The 22,223-nt window shown below is 50.0% G+C and overlaps 1 protein-coding gene across 1 annotated transcript in view; it reads left to right on the top strand.

Moving 5' to 3' along the window:
- Window positions 1–14,963, top strand: part of KCNK9 (potassium two pore domain channel subfamily K member 9) — a 103,472-nt gene extending 88,509 nt beyond the window's left edge. Inside the window, exons 3-4 of the mRNA XM_025394428.1 lie at window positions 2,932–4,268; window positions 14,204–14,963. The gene's annotated coding sequence lies outside the window, so the exon portion shown is untranslated. The remainder of the gene's footprint in view (window positions 1–2,931; window positions 4,269–14,203) is intronic.
- Window positions 14,964–22,223: the final 7,260 nt, after the last annotated feature.

Raw genomic sequence — 22,223 nt, 5'->3', positions numbered from 1 at the left:
TTCAAAGTTAAACATCCTTGTTTATGGTCAGTGTTTAGGGGATGGAGGCAAACCTTGGTTTGCTTGGTGATGTTCATCTTTTGCTCAGATGGTCCATCTCTTCCCTACTGTGGTCTGGCCAAGGAGTTATCTAGGTATATCATGAAATGATCTCAGAGTAGGGAGGGCAGGGGCCAAGTTAAAGGTTCAGGGTTCTTTCTTCTCTTAATAAAACAGCGCTAAACAGAGATGCCCAACTTCTACCACTCAATCAGCATTAGAATCAGATCCTCAAAGCCAGGAGGAAGCTTGGTCCAAAGTCATCTCACTGAACAGCCTTTATTTTCAGAGGAGGACACTGAGGTCCAGAGAAGGTGAACACTTACCTAAAGGTCACAGAGGTAGAATCTAGGTCTTCCCACTGATTTCTCTACCATTTTCCTGGCTAATTCTGTTGCTGTTTACAGCCTTCTGAAGATCTTTTGTTGCTGGGTGATTTTAGTTTCTTAGCCCCAGGTCTTCCTCCCTCTTGCACCTAGTAATTTCTTTCATTCATCCAAGTGATTCTCATACCCTTCTCCCAGTTAACCATGCCCATTCAGTAAGGGGGTCAAAGTCACAGCAGGCTGTTTGGATGTAGGGTTCAACTTCTGTTAGAATGAGCTCAGGAAGAGCCACGTGCTACCAGAATCACCCACGGTCAGCCCACCATCCAGTACCTAGAAATCAGCATACTTTGTAGGTACTTAGGGATCATCAGTACCACTGCCCACCTTCCTCTTATTTGGAGTGGACAGAAGGTAGAGAGCTCTTAGTTGAAAAGAAGTCAAGTGAGAGTAATATCTCTCAGACCCCTGGGGGCAACACTTGCTAGAGACCATCCTGCTATAATCCTCATTGTACCCATCCTGGGTGGAAAGTGCTGTGTTGGCCTTCCGCCTGTTACTCTTATGTAGGACTGAACCCCTCTGGGTTTTGAGATACTTGGTTATCCCTACAGCTAGTATCAGATCTGCTCTTTCCACCTGCACTGCTTCATCTTGAAACCCTGGCAACAGCCCCTTAAGTACAGGGGGCTGCCTGGCTCTAAATGTGAACCCTCTTGGAAGCATCTGCACGCTCCCACTGTGCATGGCTGATTGGGAGGGGAATGCCTGCATTCAGGCATGGTCACAGCAGCTCATTTGCAGCCCAGGATTCCCCCTGGGTCCATCATCCTTTCAGGAGAGGTGGCAAATAGACTTAGACCACTGCCCACAAAAGCCTCCTTGGGAGGTGCTCATTAAAACCCCACCCATCAAAGAGAGGGAGATTGATGAATCTCAGCTCACCTATTCCTTATCTGTGCACAGGGCCTTAAGAGAACATCGGGACAGTATGAGAAGCTCACAGATAAGCCTAGGCAGGTCATTTTTCTCTGCCGCATCCGTATCTGGAAGCCAATGGGTCCTGTTTCTCATTGACAATCACTTACAGCTGGAAGCTGGAGGGAAGAACAGGGTTTCTCAGAGGCCTCCCTTGTCTGTGCACATTGGCCGGGAGAGGGAGGTGAGCAAGGAGAAAATGACCAAAAAACCACCATCACTGAGGCTTATGGCTCCATTTCTTTTTGTAATGTTTTTTTAAATGACAGGCCCCAAGATACCCTTTGAAGCCCTCTGCAGAGGCACATGCCCCTGTCCTATCAGTGCACTGGCCCTGTCATCAGTGAGGCACTCTGGCAAACTGTCACTTTGTTCTGAAAGTGGTATGACTTGGGGTCTGTCCCATGCGGGCCAGCTGCCTGGGGGTCTAAAGTGGGTTTCCTCCAGAGTTGTGGCCAGCACAGGACCCTGGAAACACCCTAGATGAGGACAGGGTGGCAGGCAGGGGACCTGTCATTGTGCTGTGCTCCATTGAGCTCCTGGAAGTCATTTCACTCCCGGGGCCTCTGGGGCTTCCCCATCAACATAACAAGACAGCTTGGGCAAGATTTATGGGCACTTAGCACAAAACCAATTTGACCCACAAAAGCATTTGGCCGGGATGTTCTGATCCCTGGGCACACTTGAAGCTTGAGCCACCCAGAAGAAAGCCAAAAATCACTTTGTTTGGCAGGGGATGGGGAGCTGGGAAGATGCAGAGGGACCGGCAATAGCAGAGAGCACCATGGTTATCACAAACCAAGGCCACGTGCATTCCGGGCTCCCCAAAGCGCTGAGCATAAATCCATTTTATGTGGTTTTCTCGACCACACCCGATAGAGGCTGCTGATTCAGGAAAACAGGAAGTCTATGACCACGGTCCCCCACACTGACCTATGTTGAAGATCCCAGAATTACAAAGAATGGTCCAATGAGCTTCCCTAGACTTCTTGCCCAGAACCCCAGCCTCAATACTTTGCCACCCTGCTCCCCAGCTCTCACTCAGATGTTTGGACGACGTGTTGTCACGTCTGCAACTTTTCAGTGGTTCAGCCAGAGAAGAAATTGTCTGCCATGAACAAGTGCACTTTCCTAATGGTGCCATTGTCACGCCTAAGAAACATAGCATTCATACAATATTATTGTCTGGAACAATCTGTATGTAAATCCCCAATTGTCCCAAAAATATCAAGAGCTTGAGTCTAAAATACAACCCAAGACCGCCTCTCACAATTGCTTGTCTTGTTCCAGACTTCCCCTGAATAGGACGTCCCCGTCACCATTTGTCTTCACGATGTTGGCCTTTTTGAGGAGTCCCGGCCAGGGTCTTGTAGAATAATGCCCCGTGATCTCCTCTGCTTGTTTCCTCAGATTAAGACACTTTTGGCCAAAAAAACAAAAAAAAAAAAAACAAAAAACAAAACAAAAAACAGTTGATGTCAAGCAGCCGTGATTTATGCATTTGGTGTTTGGCTCTCTGGGGACCTCTGTGGTAACTGCTTTCAGTGTGGATAAATAAGTCGTATTAAATGTTGTTTTCCTCTATCAGGGGAACTAACTGCACATCCAAGAGAGGCGTCCGTGGATGCTGGGTCTCACTGCCAAAGCCGAACACGGCTTCGGGATTTCTGCCTTCTCACGTGGACCTCTGCTGTGCTGGGCGAATGCCACTACTCATTCCCCTAAACACCTGTGGGGATGGTCCAGCTACACATAGATGGGAAGCCCAGAGAAATGCTCGATGTGAGGGTCCCCGCAAGCCAGTTGGGCTGTTTCGGCACCCGCCCCCCAAAGCTCCTCAATGAGGAGCAGAGACTGCCAAGCCCTTCCACTCATTCGTCATCATAAAAATGTAACTTGCTATGGCAGCCTCTTGGCCATTAAGGGCTATCCTTTGTGACCTCTGTCCTTGAGATCTTTGCTCTGGCAAGTTCTATAGCCTTCTCAGTGCTGCTATCGTGATGCAGTCTGCCTGCTGTGGCTAAGTAACCTTTCGTTTTGATCAAGATTTGTCCATGCAGACTCCTACCTCTGCACCTTTCCCCGTGCCGTTCCCACTACCTGGAAGGTCTCCCTGTTGCTCTCCAGCTTTGAGGTGGAGACAGAGCATCTCACACCTCCTTTTGGTGTCTCCTGACCCTTTTGCTCCCTGTTGGACTTGGCAATGTCCTCTTCTGGGCTCCCCTAGTCCTTGTTTTGGTCGTGAGCGACCGCACCGGGGAGCAAACCTTCTGTGGCCCCAGCCACAGGAGCAGCAAGCACTGGGCAGTGCCCCAGAGGCAAGGACCATCGCGAGAATAAAGGCACTGAGATGTCTGGCATCTTGCCCAAATGGCCACTCATCACCGTGATTGAGGCATGTCTTAACTTGCTGAAGTGGAAACAGGGTAACTCAATGCACACCTCTGCACCATCCCTGGAAACCAATCCAGATCTATGAGAAGAAAACTGGTCATCATAGCATTGGTGATTCAACAGCACCTGCCCGGCAGGGTGGAGTGTGCCCCATACAACAGGGCCGGAAGCTGCCACGCCAGGCGTTTCTCATAAGGCGGCTGACAGGGATGGCACCAGACTACAGGAGCATACTTGCGATGTCACTCTGAAGAAGTTGGGCCCCGTGATGGGAATGTCATCAGGAAACTGGGTCTGCACTGTTTTCTTGTGGCAACACTTCTGGTGGAGGCTGCGAGGGGATGGGGACATGCACCATGAGTGACTCAGGATCCCCAGCCTCTGTGGCCTGGCTCCTGCCCACCCCTAGCTCTGGGGCCTTGAGAGAGGCAAGCACACGCTCTTCTCGCCTCCAGAGAGCAGCGTAGGGGTGTGGATGCTGCTCAGGCCCTGGCATCTCGCACGCCTGGGACCAGCCTCTGCCATTCACAGGTGGGTGGTGGTTTTGCCTCTCTGAGCTTCAGTTTCCTCACCTTTAAATTGGAGATTATACGTAACCCCTACTGCAAAGGGTGCCTGTGAAGACTAGATGTGATGTGATGACATTTAATGGCACCTGCTGTGTGCCAAGCACCCCGCCAGTGTTCTTATACATGTTTGCATTTCTCATAAAAGCAAGGCCCATGTCTCACAGGGGAAGTTACTCTGGGGGCATTGGACTTGAAATCAAACTATGGCGGGGGGGGGGGGGGAAGTGATCAAGTCTGGTTGAGGAACTCAGGCAGGGCTTCACTGGGGAAATGGGATTCGGAAATCATTGAGGTGAGCCTTAGAGGAGCAAATGGGTGCTATTTTAGGCAGAGACACAGCACAGGCAAAGGCATGGGCCAAGGCCTGGGAGTGCGACAGTACAGGGGGCACAGATTCCATCCCACCATCAGTGGAATCCTGCCACTCTTGGGAGAGATCAGACAGCATAAATCTCAAGGCCCTCCACAAGCTGGCCACATCCTAAGTCATTCAAGCCATTCTTCTGCTCAAGAACCTTCCCTGGCTCCCTAGTGCCCACAAAGTTAGTTTCTGTTAAGGTCCTGCACTCTAACCACCATAGCCTGAGTCTCAGGCTTTCCAGGAGGCACTGTCCATCTAGATGTCCCTCCTGGGTCCTCCCCCCATAATAAAATTCATAAAATAGATCCTGGAGTCTCACCAAACTTGAATTCTGTGGTAGCCTCTTGGTTGGGTGGGGTTGTTTTTCTTTGACAGGTGGTGGACATTAGCTCAAATTTGCATATGGGGAACTTTCTGGAGAAGATCTTGGTCTTTCACTTAAGCATCCTGGGGTCTCATCCTGAGGAAGTTTTCTGCCGGTTTTACCAAAGACTAGCATGAAACTAACAAAAGGAAAATGTGGTATAAAATAAGTTCTTACGCTTACTTGGCATGAGGAACTTGTTTCCTGATTGATTTCATGAACAACAGTGATCATGACCCCCTACATCTGTGCCCTCTGGGACTGAAGCTGGCTAAGGCCTTGTAGGCACTTGCTCCCCCGACCCCCAGGAGATGAGACCTCTCTGTGGGTCTGTCACCCAGCACGGGGTCCTCTGAGGGTGTCAGATGATCCAGGAGTGCCTACTGTCATGGTGAGTGCTGGTGACCCAGAGGTAGCAGCTCCTGGTAAGAAGCTCTGGGTACAAAGCTGTCCCCATCAGGACTTAGAAATATGAGCTTGATTTTGAAATGAGGCCTTTGGGTGGCAGAAGCTGAGGGAGGGCAGAGGCTGGGGTGAGGGTGGGATGATATACAGGAAAGAAGTCAAGTCTAGGGAACCTGGGTGGAATCAAAACTCAGACTTTCTCTTTGTGATTTGCTGTGTGACCTAGGGCAAGGCACCCCACTCCTCTGGGCCTGAGTTTCCTGACTTTTAAAGGGTCTGGCCAAGCTCCCAAGGCCCACTTCACCCCGCCCCAGTGTCCACTGTGGACAGAACACCGGTCTGGGGAGGACAGACTGGGAGGACTAGTTGGGCTGACTTCAGCTGCGTTGGAAAATCTGTCCCCCGACACTTTCTGTTGCAAGTGAATCTCAGATGCTTTATTTTTAATGACATATGGATCCTTAATTAACCAACAGCCCTTTGCAATCTTTGCTTAATTTCTTGGTAGGCTCTCCTCCCGTCCTCACCACATGAGGTACCCTGCTCTAAAGGAAGAGAGCCTTAGCCAGTTGAGCTGTGAGTCATCCGTATTTGCAGAGCAGCCCACAGGCCTGGCCCCTGGAGCTCACCCCTTCCTGGTGAGAGAGGGGTCTGCTCCTGCCCAGCATTTACCTTTGGGCTTGGCCCGAAGCAGCTGTTCCATCCTGCTGTGTCTTCCTCTGGGTTGTCCTCACTCCAGGGTTCTCTTTGCTTCATGGGAGAATATGTCCCCCCACCGCCTTTTGAGGGCCACATGGCCCAGCAAAGGGCCTTGCCTCTGGTCAGCTCAGCTCAGCTGGGGCCCAGACCTCTTAGACTTGCCTATAGTGTAGCACTGTGCAAGTGAAGATGTTTCTTCCCATTGGCTCACTCTCACTCTTCATGCTCAGTGGTAGGGGAGTGGGGGGAGTGGTGGTAGTGGTGGTAGTGGTGGTAGTGGTGGTAGTGGTGGTAGTGGTGGTGGTAGTGTGGGGGCACAGAGCACTCCCATTTGGCATATGGAGTAACAGGGCTCAGAAAAGTGGCAAAGCTGGAACTCCAAGTCAGGTGTCCTGACTGTACATTTCCAGGTACCTCTCCGGAAGCTCAAAGGGCGGGGCGGGTCCCTCAGATTGCCATAAGGAAGGGACATAGATTGGGGCATGTCTCAGGAGAAAGAGGGAGGGGGTGTCATCTCCAGGTCAATCAAATACATACGTGGGGGCGGGGGGAGTGAGCATCTCACATGGGCAGCAGGCATCAGAGAGGAAGGAGCACCAGGTCAGCCAGAGAAAGATGTGCTGAGTCTGCCAGTTCCTTCACCAGGTTCAAAAGCCCAGCTCTGGGCTCAGCACCGCAGACAAAACCGTAAGCCAAGAGCCATGTTCAGATGAAGCCTTTGTTAGTTATTAATCACACAGAGCTTTGTCCGTCTTTTCTCTATAACAGTGGCCCCCAGAGGGCAGATCTGAGACCAGCAATAGTGGGGTCTCTGGCCTGAAGGGTGGGCTGGTGGACCTGAGCTGGGTACGGCATGCAGTACGTTGTGTAGTAGAATGTGGCTGGAGGGCACAGGCATCCCCCCACCCCACCCCACAAAGCCTGCAGCAGCCCCTGCACAGGACAGGGCTCTGCGACGGGGGTGGAAGAGCCTCTGCTGAACCCTCCCACACTGTGGTGTGACCCAGGCTGGCCGCCTGTCCCAGGAGGTAGATCTGACAAGGAGCTGGAGAAGCACAGCGGTACTCAAACACATCTGGCAAACATGCCCCCCCGAGCCTTCGTTTCCCTGTCTGTGAAAGAAGGATCTGGAAGACAGGACTGTTCTGGAAGGACTGGGGGTGGAAACCCCTATTCTGCAGATGCTGCTGTGATAAAACATCCAAAACACTGGGTGGGAATCTGCCCCCAGGGTGTGCCTGTGTTTTGTCTGAAGCTTTGTGTGGGACTCACAGGGTGGCAGGGAATCTGGAGTTGGTGGGGAGGCAGGGCTTGTCCTTCTTGTCACCAGCACCTCCCTCAATGTGGTGATGGTTGGTCCTGGCACCTGAAGGGTCCAGCTGGGAAACAGAAGGGGGAGTCAGTTCCTTGGAGACCTCTATGCATCCAGAGAGCAGTGCTTGATTTTGAGGAGGGAGGTCTTGTAAGCCTCAGCCATGAGTCTTTGCCTCTTAAAGTCTGAGCTCTCAGCCTTGCCTCTTCTAGCCACCAGGCACTGGGTGGTGTAGACATCGGGGGCCTTCGTAAGCACCCAACCCTGGTTCCTTGCCCTCCTCATTTGTAGTAGGACCAGTTGGCCTTGGCAAGTCATTTTTCCCCTCCTACAAAAGATGAAATGGCCAGGTGAGATAAGAGGCAGGTGTCTTCCAGGCAGATACTGGTGAGGACGAAGTGAGAGTGTAGTCACATACTGGACTGACATTTCAGTGGGGGAATTTGGAGAGACAGGGCCCAGTCTTTCCAGCACTGGGTTGGGTTTCTACACAGGGGCCAGATCCTCTCTCCCAAGGACATCACCTGTTTCAGGTAGATTGGTTCTGTAGACTCCCTCTCCTCTCACTGGAGACTGTCCCCACAGAGCACTTTTGATCTTTCTGATGGATTTTCCCATCAGATGGGGTCTCCTTGATGACTTTCCCATCAGATGGGGTGTCCTTGATGACCCCAGCACTCAGTCCCCAGTGAAACAGATGCCTGGACAGTGGTGTGGGTGAAAGCATGCTCTAGGGAACCAAAGTCCACTTCTCCCAGATGACACATCTACGAGGCATGAGCTGCTGCAACAGTAGGCCCGGCAGCTCCCGGGGGCCCCTTTGTGCAACTCTGGCTGCTGATTCTGCCATTTCTCCAGCCACTATTGACTGAGCACGTTGAGCATGTGCTGCCTGTCAGCCTCAGAGGGGACCAGGATGGTGAGCTAGACAATCAAGTCCTTACCTTCATAGGACTAAGATGCCAACGGACCACAGCCTCCCTAGTGCACGGAGTCTAGAAGCGAGGCCAAGGAGCAGGGAGCAGGGAGCAGGGAGCAGGGAGCAGGGAGCAGGGAGCAGGGAGCAGGGAGCAGGGAGCAGGGAGCAGGGAGCAGGGAGCAGGAATGGGAACCAGAACAAGTCTCAGCAACTGTTTTACTTTCTCACTTGGAATTTTAGAAGTTGGGTGGAAAAATATGATGAAAGGAAAAACACAATTAGTGGGAACCCAGTGAAGCAGAACCCACAATTAACACGATTTCTCTATAATTTGATAGCTCCTCAGAGGAACACACTCCTGAAAAAGGCTAATTATATATTTGTTTGTTCAGCCCACAAATAGCATTTTGACAGCCGTTTTGTGTGTATGTGCTGGGGGGTGGGGGGTGGGGGGTGGGGGGGGGAAGGACCTTGTGAGATCATCTCAGTCCACCTTCTGCTTTATCAGAAATGTCCACTAAATAGACATTGCACTGGGCTAGGCAAAACTGTTGGTTTCATTGATTAAATTTAAATAAGAAAACAGATTAGCCCCACTTGGGAGATTTGAAGATATCAGGTATATCCAAAAACATTGCTGAGGCAACTTGCAGTTAAACAGACATGGGACAGAGATATCAAAGATGAGTAGAATTTAAACCACTGAATTGAGAAAAAACTTCTAGTCCATTCCCAGCAGGCCAAGAAATTGCTGATAATCCCTCTTAGATGTACAGTAATTTTGACTTCAGCCAACTGTGTATCCTTGCACCTTAAAACATCAAAAAGAAAGAAAACTTGTCGTGACTCCAGGCATGGAAGAAATTAAGCTTGAATTAGTTTTGAACTCACACCCGTCAAAATGATTGGCATATACTCACGGGGTGCCTCCTGGGGAGGGTGGGGTATGGGGATATGGACCCTCGTGCATCCATTTGTGGTATGTGTGCGCATGTGCATTGACTGGATATCTGTGGGTCTTTGGATTTGTGTTCCTCTTCTCCAGCCCCCAGCATTGCTGGGCATTTTTGTGACTGTGCAGTAACGGGACCTGGATTTGGTTCTTGTGAAGATGCTACCAGAGGCCTGCCAGAGCACTCCCTGTGGGAGGGTGATGGAAATCAGGAAAGTTCTAGCAGAAATGGGCTTAATCACCTTGGGACTGTGTGTTCACATTCCAGGAGGATGAAATGGTTGGTCCTGGACACTTAGCAGGGACCCACCTTCCTACCTTGGTGAGTGGGATTTGAACAGGCCCTACTGTGGTCAAGGTGTCAGGCCTTTGGTGGGAAGCTGTATCAGATTTGGCAAAAATCAGCGGTTCAAACTCATCCACAGAGAACCGAATTCAAAAGGAGCCTACTGCTTCTGTTTGTTGTCTTTTGTTCATCTTCTCTGGCCTTCTCTGTCTGCGGAGATGGCACACCTTCACAAATGGCCTTAGAATGCCATTCTGAAGTTCAACAGAATGAGACAACCATCAAGTATCAGATGTATTTATTGTCACAGCTTACCTAATATTTAAAAAACCTAGTCACCAATGTTTACAAGTCCTAGTAGACATCCAGCCTATGTAGAGTATGTAACTTACACAAGGGTTTGCATCTTTCTTTTGTAACGAGTGCGGTACGCAGCCCTGTATATATTTTACAATGTCTTTACAGAAAAAAAAAATCATTTAATGTGGTGTTGTACAATGCACTTTTCTAATTTTTTTCCATTAAAATCTCTATGGCACGTTTACAAATGTATCTTGGTCTTTTTTCACTGAGAAAGGTTGGGCAAGACCTGCTTTGATGCCTCGTCTTCCTGCCTGTAAACCACATTCTGAAAGCAGAGAGCAAGGTCGACAGTCCTGGCCGTATACCCTGTTTGCTCTTGGTCTTCCCTCATTGTGGACAGGCCTGCTTGGAGGCCGTTCCCCTAACAACCTTGGTCAAGTAAGGAATTTGCCTTAAAATACGAGACTATCCTTCTTGGATTTTATGTGCTGACTCAGTTATATTGTGCAGCTTGAATTGGATCCAGGAACCAGAAAGTAGATGAACACCACTTCCAGAAGGCAATGAAACCAAACCAAGAGTTTGACCTCAACTGAACCGAGACCAGATTTGATTTGCTGATTTTTTTTTTTTTTTTTTTTTTTTGAGACAGAGTCTCGCGCTGTCGCCCAGGCTGGAGTGCAGTGGCCGGATCTCAGCTCACTGCAAGCTCCTCCTCTCGAGTTCACGCCATTCTCCTGCCTCAGCCTCCCGAGTAGCTGGGACTACAGGCGCCCGCCACCACGCCCGGCTAGTTTTTTGTATTTTTTAGTAGAGACGGGGTTTCACCGCGTTAGCCAGGATGGTCTCGATCTCCTGACCTCGTGATCCGTCCGCCTCCGCCTCCCAAAGTGCTGGGATTACAGGCGTGAGCCACTGCGCCCGGCCGATTTGCTGATTTTTGTTTTTCTTTCGTGGCCAAGGAATCTGAGTTAAAAATGAGAAACCATGCTGCCCTTTTTCACCGGTGTGTGTATGGACACAAGAAGGGAAAATGAGGCAGTTAGCAGGTGCTCAGTGTTCTTTATATCGAAGGCAAATCTGCTCCCTCCAGCTCCATAGGAGCTGCCCAAGTACTGGGGCTCCTGAGCTCCACCTGGAAGGCTCATGACGACAGGTTTAGTCTGGATCTAGGATGGGGCCGAGAAGGTGCATTTCTAAAGAGCACTCAGGTGATGCTGCAGCAGCTGTCCCAGAGATTAATGGGAGATGCTGGTCAAAAGCAGACCATGGCCACAGGTCATGTTCCTGAACCTGGCCACACAAAGCCAGGTTGCTTTTTGCCTGTCTTGGAGGCCATGCCTCCTCTTTCCCTGCTTACCTGCTCAGCTCTGTTTGGCTTCCCCCAGGGCACCTACCCAGGGCTCATCCAGGAAACAGATGGGCCAGAGCCCTGGTAAGAATTTTAATTCTTAGTGATTGAGGCTTAATTTACATACGGAAAAACTTACTCCTGGGTGTTCCGTTCTCTGCATTGTGACTTGGGGTCTTAAATCCTCTTAAAAAGTAAATAAGGACAGATTGCTTTCTCTCCTCAACCCTTCTGTGGATGCCTGGGCTAGAAGCCAGGTCCTTCCTACCGGTCAGCTTTGCTCCTATGTGCGTGCCCGGCTTGTGCTCTCCATGGCGTGCAGATGTGCCCACGAGGCACCCCCACCTGCTGTTCCCTCTACCAGCAGCTCTTTTCACCCCCACCTTCTCCCGTCCCAGTGTCTCTGCTCAGATGTGACCTTCTTGGAGGGTGCCTCTCCGGCCTGCTTTCTCCTCTAGCACTGATCACCATCTGCCAACTACTAAACATTTGACACGTCTATTGTGTCTCCCCCAGGGGAGCATGAGCCCCACGGGGCAGAGGGCAGGGACTTTCACTTGCTTTATTCATTCATGGCTCTACCCTAGAGCCACGTCTGCAGACAATGGTCCTTCAGCATTCCCCGAAAACCTAAAATGATGGGATGAAGTCAGAGTCTGCACCCTGGAGAGCCAGTGAGGCTCTTGCATCCTTCTCTTCCTCTGCTCCTCCTACCCCAAACATTAGTCTCGTGACCTGCACTGGCCCTGAAGGAGAACTTCCTGGCTCAGAGATGGATCTGAGGTCCCCAGCACCCTGACACAAGCTCAGAGAGGCTGTGGGACCATCCAACTCAGGCAGGTCCTGTTGCTAAAATGCATCCTGGGGTCCAGTGGCTCCAAGAATGTGAACTGGGGGATCCACAGCAGGGCTGGCTCTTGGTTTATGACTTAAGGCAATTTCTATTTCTCCTCTTTGGAAGAGTTTCTATCCTCAGTGAACCAGGTTAGTGCTTCCTAAGACCTCTGTGCTTTCCAGAATCTTCAAGGGATAATATGGCTGAATTCCTTTCTTGTCTTTTCTGTTATTTTAGCCAAGGCCCACTCAGCTCAGAGGGACACCCAGGGCAGTCGTGGATGAGGCATTTTCGAGTCCCTGGCTAATCAGTGCAGGATCCACAACTTCCTTTTGCTCCCTAATGAGAACTCTGATCAGGACACCTGAGATTCTAACCCCACATCAGCGCCTTCCCCTCTCCCCACCATCCCCCTACTGCTGGTCATTCAATCCAAACACACAGGGGCTTGTGCTGCTGCCCAAATGAGGAATGGGGGGCAGTGGGCAGGCAGGAGACTTTGGAGCATATTCCAGGGAATCTTCATCACTGTCATCATTGTTATCACCATGCACCTGTTAAGGGAAATAACGGCCACTTAAAATACTTTTCTGCATATCTTGATTTGTTCCTCCATCATGTGGTTAGATATTTACTACGTTCTGTGCAGGCTACATTTGGGATGGTCTGATGAGAGCTGTAGGAGCACACCACAGCAGGAATACACAGCATACTTGTTGTGAGGTCCCTGAACAGGACACTTGAGGAAAAAGCAGTTATGCTCTAGGGCAACTGAAACCACGGCGACAAAGAGGTCGTGATTGGCAGCGATACGCCACCATGTAAAGAATGTGAGGTTTCAAAGGTTTTACTCTCCCTTTCTGCAAGTGGAAAATCCTATCAATTAAGAGCCACAACAGTAGATGTTCCAGTTTGCAGGTGCCAATTTTCAAATGAGCTCCTTCACATGTGAGCACCTCTGTGTTATGCTCTAGAATGAGCAGTATCAGAACTTCGTTTTATGATTCTCACAAGCAACCCAGAGGCGTGAGCCCTACTATTTAGTATCCCTGTGTCCTTGGTCACTTGGCTCATCTGCAAATGGTCAAGTAGACGTTATCAAATAAGACATAGGAGATCACCTGTGCTAAGTAGTTCCTATCATCGTGTGGTAGGCATTGTGTAGGCTAAGTTCTTTTCTGGTAATCCTCAGAGCATCTCCTAAAATGCTTTCCATAGCATGCTGGTCCTACAGGGTCCTCCATCACCCTCCAAAAAAATGTAACAGGCATTGCTGTGTTCTAAGTCCCTTTTGTGCAGATTTACAACCCACACCACAAGATATCTCACAGCATTTACTGTCTTAAAGAAAAATTTGAACTTTGCCAACCTAGGGGGTTCCTGAGCAAATCTGATGAATCCGTTTTCCCCGGAGCACTGGTGGCATTCATCACCAACCCATCCTGTATGCCTGTGGTCAGCAAGGCTGTGCAGCAGCCCCTCCCACCTCTGCACCCTCCAGGCGTGTCAAGGTTGCACTTCCTGGTCCCCTGGGTAGGTGTGGTGATGTAATTAGTTCTGGCCGATGAATCACAGGTGAAGCGGCACAGATCACTTCCCGGCTGCAACCTGAACTGTGAGAGCGCCTCCAGGACTTTCTTTCCTTCTGTTGCACTGACAGGCAAGTTTCAAGATAGTGGCTGCTAAGCCCAGGTCCTGAAGAGAGGAGGTAAGGTGGGGACTCCCCAGCCGGCCTACGCTGGACTCACACGGTGAGAAAAAACCTTCAAGCCGCTATGTTGTAATGGTTGTCAGCCTATCCTGATTGCTCCACGTTTGTTCCTGGGGACACCGTTCCTCAGGTGGTCAGTGCCTGGCGCATACAGGTTCATGATAAATATGAGTTAATGACTGGCTGACATCATCTTCCCAAACAATAAGAGGGGTCTCTATAGAGACTCCAACATGCAATAAAATCTTACATCAGGAGCAGGGGGTCTTAATTATCTGGGTTAAGTATTGCCCACTCCAGTTTCACCCTCATCCAGGGTGAAATATTTAATCCATAGAGCCTTTTCCATTTTAACTGTGATTTTCACTTTCAATTCTTTGTGTTTCCTCCTTAAAACAGGACTGTGTGGGCGGCCCCATCAGAGGACGGCGACAGCTCTCTCCTTCTCTAAGTGAGGCAGTCTCATCCTTCCCTGGATCCTCAGCATCTCTTAACCAGCAGTGGCAAAGGTTGAATTAGAATGGCACCAGCTTCGGATAAAAATCCAGATCTCGTTTTTCAAAACGTGTCTAGAGCTGGTGGCTGTAAGGAACCAATCAAGCCTCAGCTGTGATTCTAATCCTGCCAAGTCTGCCTGAGAGCTGACTCATTCATCCAAAGAGAGAACGGTTTGGATGGAGCTCAAGGTGCATGGCTCGCTGGCATAGCCCAGACAACCTCTTAAAGGCCGGGCCGCAGAGCTAGAAGGTCTGTCACTCAGTTGGGGAAATCGCCTGAGAAGTTCAAGTCCACTGCCTGGCAGCTCAAATGAGTCAGCCTCACCAACCAAGAATCGCGTTGATAAACAGACTCAGAGAGCCCGCGCCCTGTGGGGTTCCCCCGTCTGCAACTGTCTCACCTGGCCCCCCTGCAGGGCCCGGCGGGGACTGGGGAAGGTCAGTGCTCCCTGGGGCGGGGACTGGGTCTGTTTCCGGGCTCAGTGCCTCCGAGTCATACAGATGCCAGGTGGTCCTGCTGCTTACCCTTGCTGAACCTCAGGCTTCTCGTGTAAACAGGGCGCTTTTGAGGAATTATTAACATCTCCCTGTGAGTCAAAGCACCTACTGAGATAATGTATGTAATGCTTGTAATAAATGCAGCTATGTGCCAGGCACTCTGAGACACTGCCTTTGTGGTTATTTTTAGTTCAGCTGTATGCGTGCCGGAACGTGTTCCTGTTGGCTGTGCGTCTACCATGGAAAGTGGCTTCTAGCGTGTTTATTTGCCTGGCACCTGCCCCTTTGTGCTGCTCCTTGCAATAGCCCAGACTTGAGCCAGAGTACAGACCCAGAACCCCTTGAATGAAAGGGAGACCTGGTGTCCCTGAGGAAGGACCCTGGTACACTGCCACACATTTATCCTGTGAATTTTTCTCATGGCCATAGCTGCCTTCGAGAAAGGCTATTTACCAGGGACATAGTGCACTGGGAGTAGGAGAAAGATCAGACTTTTTGGGGATTGCCAGACCCTGGCTCTGAACTGACACTGATTCCAGGAGACCTGGAATCTAGCAATCAGAGGAGGTGATTATGGAGTGAGGTGATCCATGGAGTTGTAGGCTCAGGTGCATCTCAAAGTGGGTATCATGGGTCTCCCAACTCATCCTGTGGCTGCTGACCGAGTTCTGGAATGCATCCTTGGGATAGACACTCAGCAATGGGCAGAACCTGTACACTGGTAATAGACCTCACCCCCAGCCAGGACTGAGGGTGGACCTTCACGCAGGCTGAGCTAATTATGGCAGTGTGTCCTCTGGGCCAGGGGTGGCTCTGGGGACAGACTCCAGTCACAAATTGACCACTTGGAGCTCTCCCTATTCTTTCCTAACAGGAACTGGGTGGAAGAGCTTTCTGTCCCCGAGGCAGGCTGGCTGGAGGGGATGAAGCCAGCATTCAGGCATCTTGCAAGGTCTAAGAGTCCTTAAGTCCTGGGTGAAATCACCCCCATGGCCAGATCCACCCCTGTCCCCTCTACTGGCTAATACAAGCTCATCAGTTTTTAATAAACCAGGTGAGCTTGGATGCAATGACAGACTCTAGCAGCCTGACTCATTGTAGGGGGAATCTTCTATTCTCCCCTCCAAATCCCTCTCTGCCTTTATCCACTCTGCCCTGTGTCCATGGAAACAAACCTGTGTGGCTTCCATGTAGGCTTGGTCAATGCGGAGCTCTGGCAGGAAGTCAGGAGGTTGGAGGAAAGAGGGAGGGAGGATTTATTCCCTTTCCCCTGTGGCAACTCTGTGGTCTGGATGTTTTCTAAAGCAAGGGCCTCAGCCTCTGCCAGGAGGCCCTCTCCACACTGTCTCTGGTTTCCAGGTTCTGAACTGCCCTTTCTTCCTGGCCTAAGGAAGTGAGTATTGGGTATGGAACTATCCTTTACTATTTCCTTATACTCTGCTGAGCTTTGGAAAATAGTCCCTTCATTAAAGCATCCACAAATTACCCAGCCAGACTCTGCCATCTGTGTCCTGGTGGACCCTGCCTGCTGGACACACTGCACCCAGACAGCCTGGACTAAGTGGACAAAATGTCATGATGATCATCACTAGAGCATCTCATCAGGAGAACGAGGTACAAGTCTTGGCCCAGGCAGAGATCTTGGGAAAGATAATGTAAGCGATCTAGGAAAGGAAAGTATTTTCTTAACTTAGGAGTGAGCATTGCTCTATCACTGCACAATGTGCACTGGGCACCCTCTGATGCCAGGTTTCCTACTGGGACAATCCCCCCACCCCCAAGGAACAGACCTCCTCAGCAAGTGAGGATGGCCCTACTATGAGGGAAGAAATCTACAGGTCACCCCATACCCCATTTTTTTATGGTCCATTCAACATCAACTCATCCCTTTCCTGGAAGCAGTTCTAGATCCAAGTTTCCCGCCCACCGCCCCCCAATCGAAACTTAATTTTTATTGAAGCATGACATACACTCTGGAAACATGCACCTCTATTGAGATTTGTCCAGTGGGCACAGGGTCCGGGGAGCAGTGGCACCTTCGTGGAAGACAAAGGCATTCGTTCACGCACTGGCACAGCTTCAGGCCACAGAAGCACAGGGTAAGGAGGGTTGGCCCTATTTCTACCTCTTTGTGTCACCTTAGTTGAGCTCACCTGTGCACTGTACAACCGGTACAACAATGTACGGCAGCCTTTGTTTTGAACACCAGATAAATTAAAAGTTATTATGCCAAAGGCCATGCAGGAAAGGCCAAATCAGAGACCTTGGTACTAACCAAAAGTTGTACCCCAAATAGGCTGGAGTATTACCTTGATGGAAGACAGATGAGCCCTATGGGTATGGTTAGTACATGCCTAGTCCCTTTTACACAAAACCATATTTATCTAAGGTGGGCTCAATTTTGAGACTTCTTAAAGATCCACCTCATTTAGGAAAGTTATTGAGAGCTTATTATAAGCCAGATACTATACTCTAGGGATTCAGGATGTGAATATTAGATACACAAGTGCCTTTGAGGAACTTATAGTCCATCACGGGGTGAGAAAAAACCATAACAGATAATTATACCATATGTTTGAAGCAGTGTCATAGGACACAAAAACAGTAAGGGATTTAGAGCCCAGCAGGAAACAGGTGGCTGTACACAGTTGGCAGTCAGGACCGTTCTCCACTGGAAAAGTGAGCTTGAGCAGACGGGGGCAGGAAGAACATTCCAGCTGCTGATGGGTGAGAGCTGAGGCTTCAGGCAGAAATATATCTGAGCTCGCGGCCCAGGAGGCCCCTGTGACTGAATCCCTGCTATGTTCTTCAGATGTGAAGATGGCCTCTACTCCCTAGGCCTCCCAACACCCAGCAACAGACCCTGTGATGCTCTCACCCCTCTGGGCTGTCCTTATCCTCCTGGACTTTGCCTTAGGTCAGCTGAGCCTGGCTCAGTCAGAGGTCTCCGGCAGAATCAGGAGGCAGGTTGGACATCTGTAGAATGGCACATGGAGGTGCGGGGCACGAAGAGGGAACAAACTCCTGCCTGCTGGTCCGCCCCACTTTTTCAGGACCCCAGCGTCTGTGAGGCCAGGAGTTAGAACGCATGCCCCATGCAGTGATCTCTTTTGATTTCTCTCTTGCAGGGTTATGGCTAACAATGGTGAGACAATAAGGTCTGGGGCTTTGGCGCAGACTTGACATGCCTGCTCTGTGGGGTTAATAAAGCATGGCAAGGATGCAATGTGCAGTCCATGTGTCCCCTCTGCTCCTCTTAGCCACTCTCACATCCACTGCAGACTCACCTGACCTGCCATCACATGCTGTAGTACCTAGTGCAGATGCCAACTTACATTGACAAATACGGATGAGTTGGAGAAGGGCCGGACCCTAGGGTGGTGATTGCTGTTGATACGTGCAACCTTGGAGTGGAATGAGAGTCCCCACCCCTAGCTGTCCCGTGATCTAACTTCCTAGCATTACAGGATGGCTGGCTCGAATGTGGTTTGCTGATGTGACCAGACACAGCAGCTCTTAGCTCTTACCATTCCCCTTGGAAGAATCACCCACCTTTACCTTCAAGGAGTTAACAGCTCTGGATTATTTCTTGGGGAACCTCACTATCCTGACTCTTGGCCCAAACTGCAAAGGGGGTGCTGAATCCACTCTTGGCTTTGACCCTACAATCAGAACTTGGGATTCTCTGCAATTCTTCTCTGGCTCCTCCAGCTAGAATCCTCAGCCCCCAGGGTCTGGGTCTGGGGTAAAGAGAAAAGGAAGAGAGTGTCTTTGTTCATTGGTGCTCAGAGAAGATGAAGCTGGCTTGCATAGCCTTTGAGAGCAGTGAAGTCCCCAAAGAACCATCAAGAAAAGTAGGCCTGTTTGCTGGGCCTCTGGCTTTTACTGTTGCCATGGCAACGCCCCAGTGGGCCACCAGGAATAGATGGTTTTTAAAGGGGGGTGGGGGCACGTGGCATCTTGTTTTAAAGAAAAGTTAGCATGTTGGGGGTAAGGATTTTTCCTGAAGGCGTCCTCTGAGCAGGCAGGTGCAGGGGCCTGGGCTACCGTCTGGGGCTTTGGTGCCCTTGAGGGCTGCTCCCTTCCTCCTGTCCTGCCAGCCAATGGCTCTGCCTTTTATTCTGGAATGCAGCTCACAGTGCTGGCTATGGAAAGGGAATGAGGTATGAAGTTCAGGAGCATTTGGGGTAATGGCAGGGAAGTAATTAATATTTGCTCACCTGTGAGCCCTGGAGATCAGGCCACCCCCTGGCCACACAGCCAGTCTTCTACAGTTAATGGGAGAGAGCAGGGCTTGGGGTCAGGAGGCCTGAATCCTAATTCTGGCTCTCCACCTCTTGCAGAACAAGTCCTAGGCAAGTTTCTTACACCCTCTCAAGGGCTCAGATGTTATATCAGCTAGATATCCCACCAGAGAAGCAGAGCCATTAGGAAACATATTAAGAGATTTATTGGAAGGAGTTGACTTACATGATTGTGAGGTCTAGGCAAGTATGAAATCTGCAGGGCTGGCCTCCAGGATGAGCAGGCTGGGACTCTCAGGCCTGGGCCAAAAGTGCTATCCCTAGGTGGAATGTCTTTTCCATCCAGGAAGCCTCAGCTGTGCTCTTATGGCCTTTCAACTGACTAAACCAGGCACACCTAGGTTACTTAGGACAATCTTCCTTACTTAGAGTCAGCTGATTATGACCTTTAATCACACCTATGAAGTACCTTCCCAGAAACATCTAGATTAGCATTTAATTGAATAACTGGAACTGTAGTCTAGCTAAGTTTAACACATAAAAGAGCTATGCAAGTGCCTCCTCTGTAAAATGGAGCTAGTCGTTTTTTGGGAGGCTACTAAGTGACCTACATGAGGTATTTCATTTAAACCTAATACTAGCAGCAACAACAAAAGTGATAGCCACAGCTGGCCTTTATGTGGTGCTTGATAGGTTCCAGGCATATTCTAAATATCTCTTTAATCCTCACAATGAACCTATCTGGCAGGTGCCATTTTGATCCTTGTCTTAGTCTGTTTTCTGTTGCTATAACAGAATACTACCAACTGGGTAATTTATACAGGATTGAAGTTTATTTAGCTCATGGTTCTGGAGGCTGGGAAGTCTAAGAGCATGGTGTTGCCTGGTAAGGGTCATCCTATGGCTAAAGGGTGGAAAGAGGAAGCAAGAGTGTGTGAGATGGCACCAGGGGCCAAGCTTGGTTTTAAAACTCACTCTCAAGACTCACTTTTGAGTTAATCCATTCCTGAGGTCTCCACCTTCATGGCTCATTCTCTTATTAGGCCCCACCTTCCAATACCATTGTGTTGGGGATTAAGTTTAACACATGAATTTTGGGGGGCAGATTTAAATAACAGTCCTTATTTACCAAAGGGGAGGTTGAGTCAAATTACTTAAGTCTAAAATCCACAAGCAGCAGCAGGGTCCAGAAACCAAAAAAGATATTTCATATTAGGTGCTATGCCAGGTAATTTACATGTGTTGTGAGAGGATCAAATTCAATCTGATAAGGGTAGAAAAAAATCCTACTCTCATTCTCCAAACAGGTGACAGACCACTCTCCCCAACACACATACCAGTATGCTCTACTCTTTTATTCCTCAATGCCCCCATACAGGAGGTGACATTATCCTTGTGTGATAGCTTAGGACACAGAGGAGACTTGCCTATAGGTCAGGAAAGGAGTCAAGCCAAGATCGGAGGATCCCAGGCCCCTGCATTCTTGGATACTTTGCATCTTTGGAGAAAGTAACTGGTTGGCCCTGGCACTCGAACTCAGGCTCCAAGGCTCAGCTCTGGGGTTACCTTACTGGTGTATGTACTGGCTTTTCTCTAGATCTGTTCTCTGCCCACCTTTTCCTGCTCTATGCCTGGGAAGCTGATTCTAGGGTGGCATCTTCCAGGCCACTTTGGCTTCCCTTTGGAGTTGGTCAGTGGGAGACACTGATACAAGATGGGAGGGTGGAGAGAAAGATACCAAGATACCTATGGACTCTCAATCCCTTGCTGCCTTGTCAAGGAATGGTCCATCACTTTCTGGGGTCTAGCAAGACCCCCATCCTAAGACCCCACAGCTTCCAAAGTGGAAAGAGGCTTCCCAAGGTTCCCAGACCCCAGGTGCCCCACTCTCCATTCCTGGTTCCCTTAACTCTGACTTTATGTCTATTAATAGTATCTTCAGGAACTCTCTCGAAGGAAACACTTGGATGTCCATCTGCTTCCTGTTAGAACCCTCATCAACTGCAAGGCCTGGAGGAATGTCAGTTGGGGGTCTGCCTAGAGTGATGGGGGGTAGCTTACAGGAATTGAGGCCACTGTGAGCAGGGCCCCTCCAGCTGTTGAGGAAAAAAACAAAACAAAACAAAAAACAAACCCGTAAAAACCCACCATCCCTCATAAGCCTTTGAAAGTCTCAGCCAGTACTGGCACCACTGAAAGTATATGGGAGAAAGGCTGATGAAGTCAAAAGTGCTAGGGGTTGTCCTGGTGGTAACATTGAAGATCCCACACTCTCCATCCCCTAAGTCCCAGGGAGACCAGGACAGCTGGCCACCCTAGCACACAGTCACTGGGCTATTGCCTTGGAGGATGCTCCATCCTTCTGAGATGCCCACAGTCCTCCCAGGAGCTCTGGTCTAGGCCTCACAAAGGAGGCAGGCGGGACTGATCCTGCAGAGACCAAAGCCCAGAGGGAAAGGGACACCAGGCAGTCCTCTTCTCTATTCCCACCTTACCTGGAGGGTGGTCTAGAAATACTATTCCCACCTGCCTGCAACAGCTTATCTGGGAAGGCCTGGCTGGGTGTAATTGCTTGGCAGATTGTATCCCCAGGCCCCAGCACAATTAGTGTTTAATCATCATTCAAATACAATGAGATAAGTGCTCCTCCTCGCTGCCTCTCACTGCACAGTCTGCAATCCCCTCAGCATGCTTATTTGCTGTAATGACAAGGTGAACTAACTGGCCACCTCACCTTGAAGTCCCGATAGGGAAGAATGAGCAACAGTTTGTGTTTAATCAGTTATGTCAGGCAGGGAATGCAGGTTTCAGGAAACTGCCTTTGCATCTGTTGTTCCCTCTGCCTGGGCATCCCTCACCTCACTGGTGCCTCCCCTCACTGGCTCAACAGCCCATTTCCATGCATGCTCACTCAGCACCAGGCATCCTCTAGTAGCTGGGCAGAGGACACTGGACAAGACCAGCAATGCAGAGCGGTAGCTCCCATCTGTCACCTGCCTTCCCCATTTCACCTAGGTGAACCAGACCCGTTGTAACAATATCCTATGGAAAAACCCTTACCCCAACCCCCTTTTGGGGCCCACACCCTGGGGCTTCACAGGGGGATTGGAGGCACCAGTCAAACTCTGGGAGTTAGGACTCAAATCTCTGCTGTGAATCCAATCTAGATCCTCTCTGCTT

The sequence above is a fragment of the Theropithecus gelada genome, chromosome 8 (assembly GCF_003255815.1).
Source record: "Theropithecus gelada isolate Dixy chromosome 8, Tgel_1.0, whole genome shotgun sequence".
NCBI classification, from domain to species: Eukaryota; Metazoa; Chordata; class Mammalia; order Primates; family Cercopithecidae; genus Theropithecus; species Theropithecus gelada.
The sequence above is the reverse complement of the archived record's forward strand: the minus strand, read 5'-3'. Positions and strand labels throughout refer to the sequence as shown.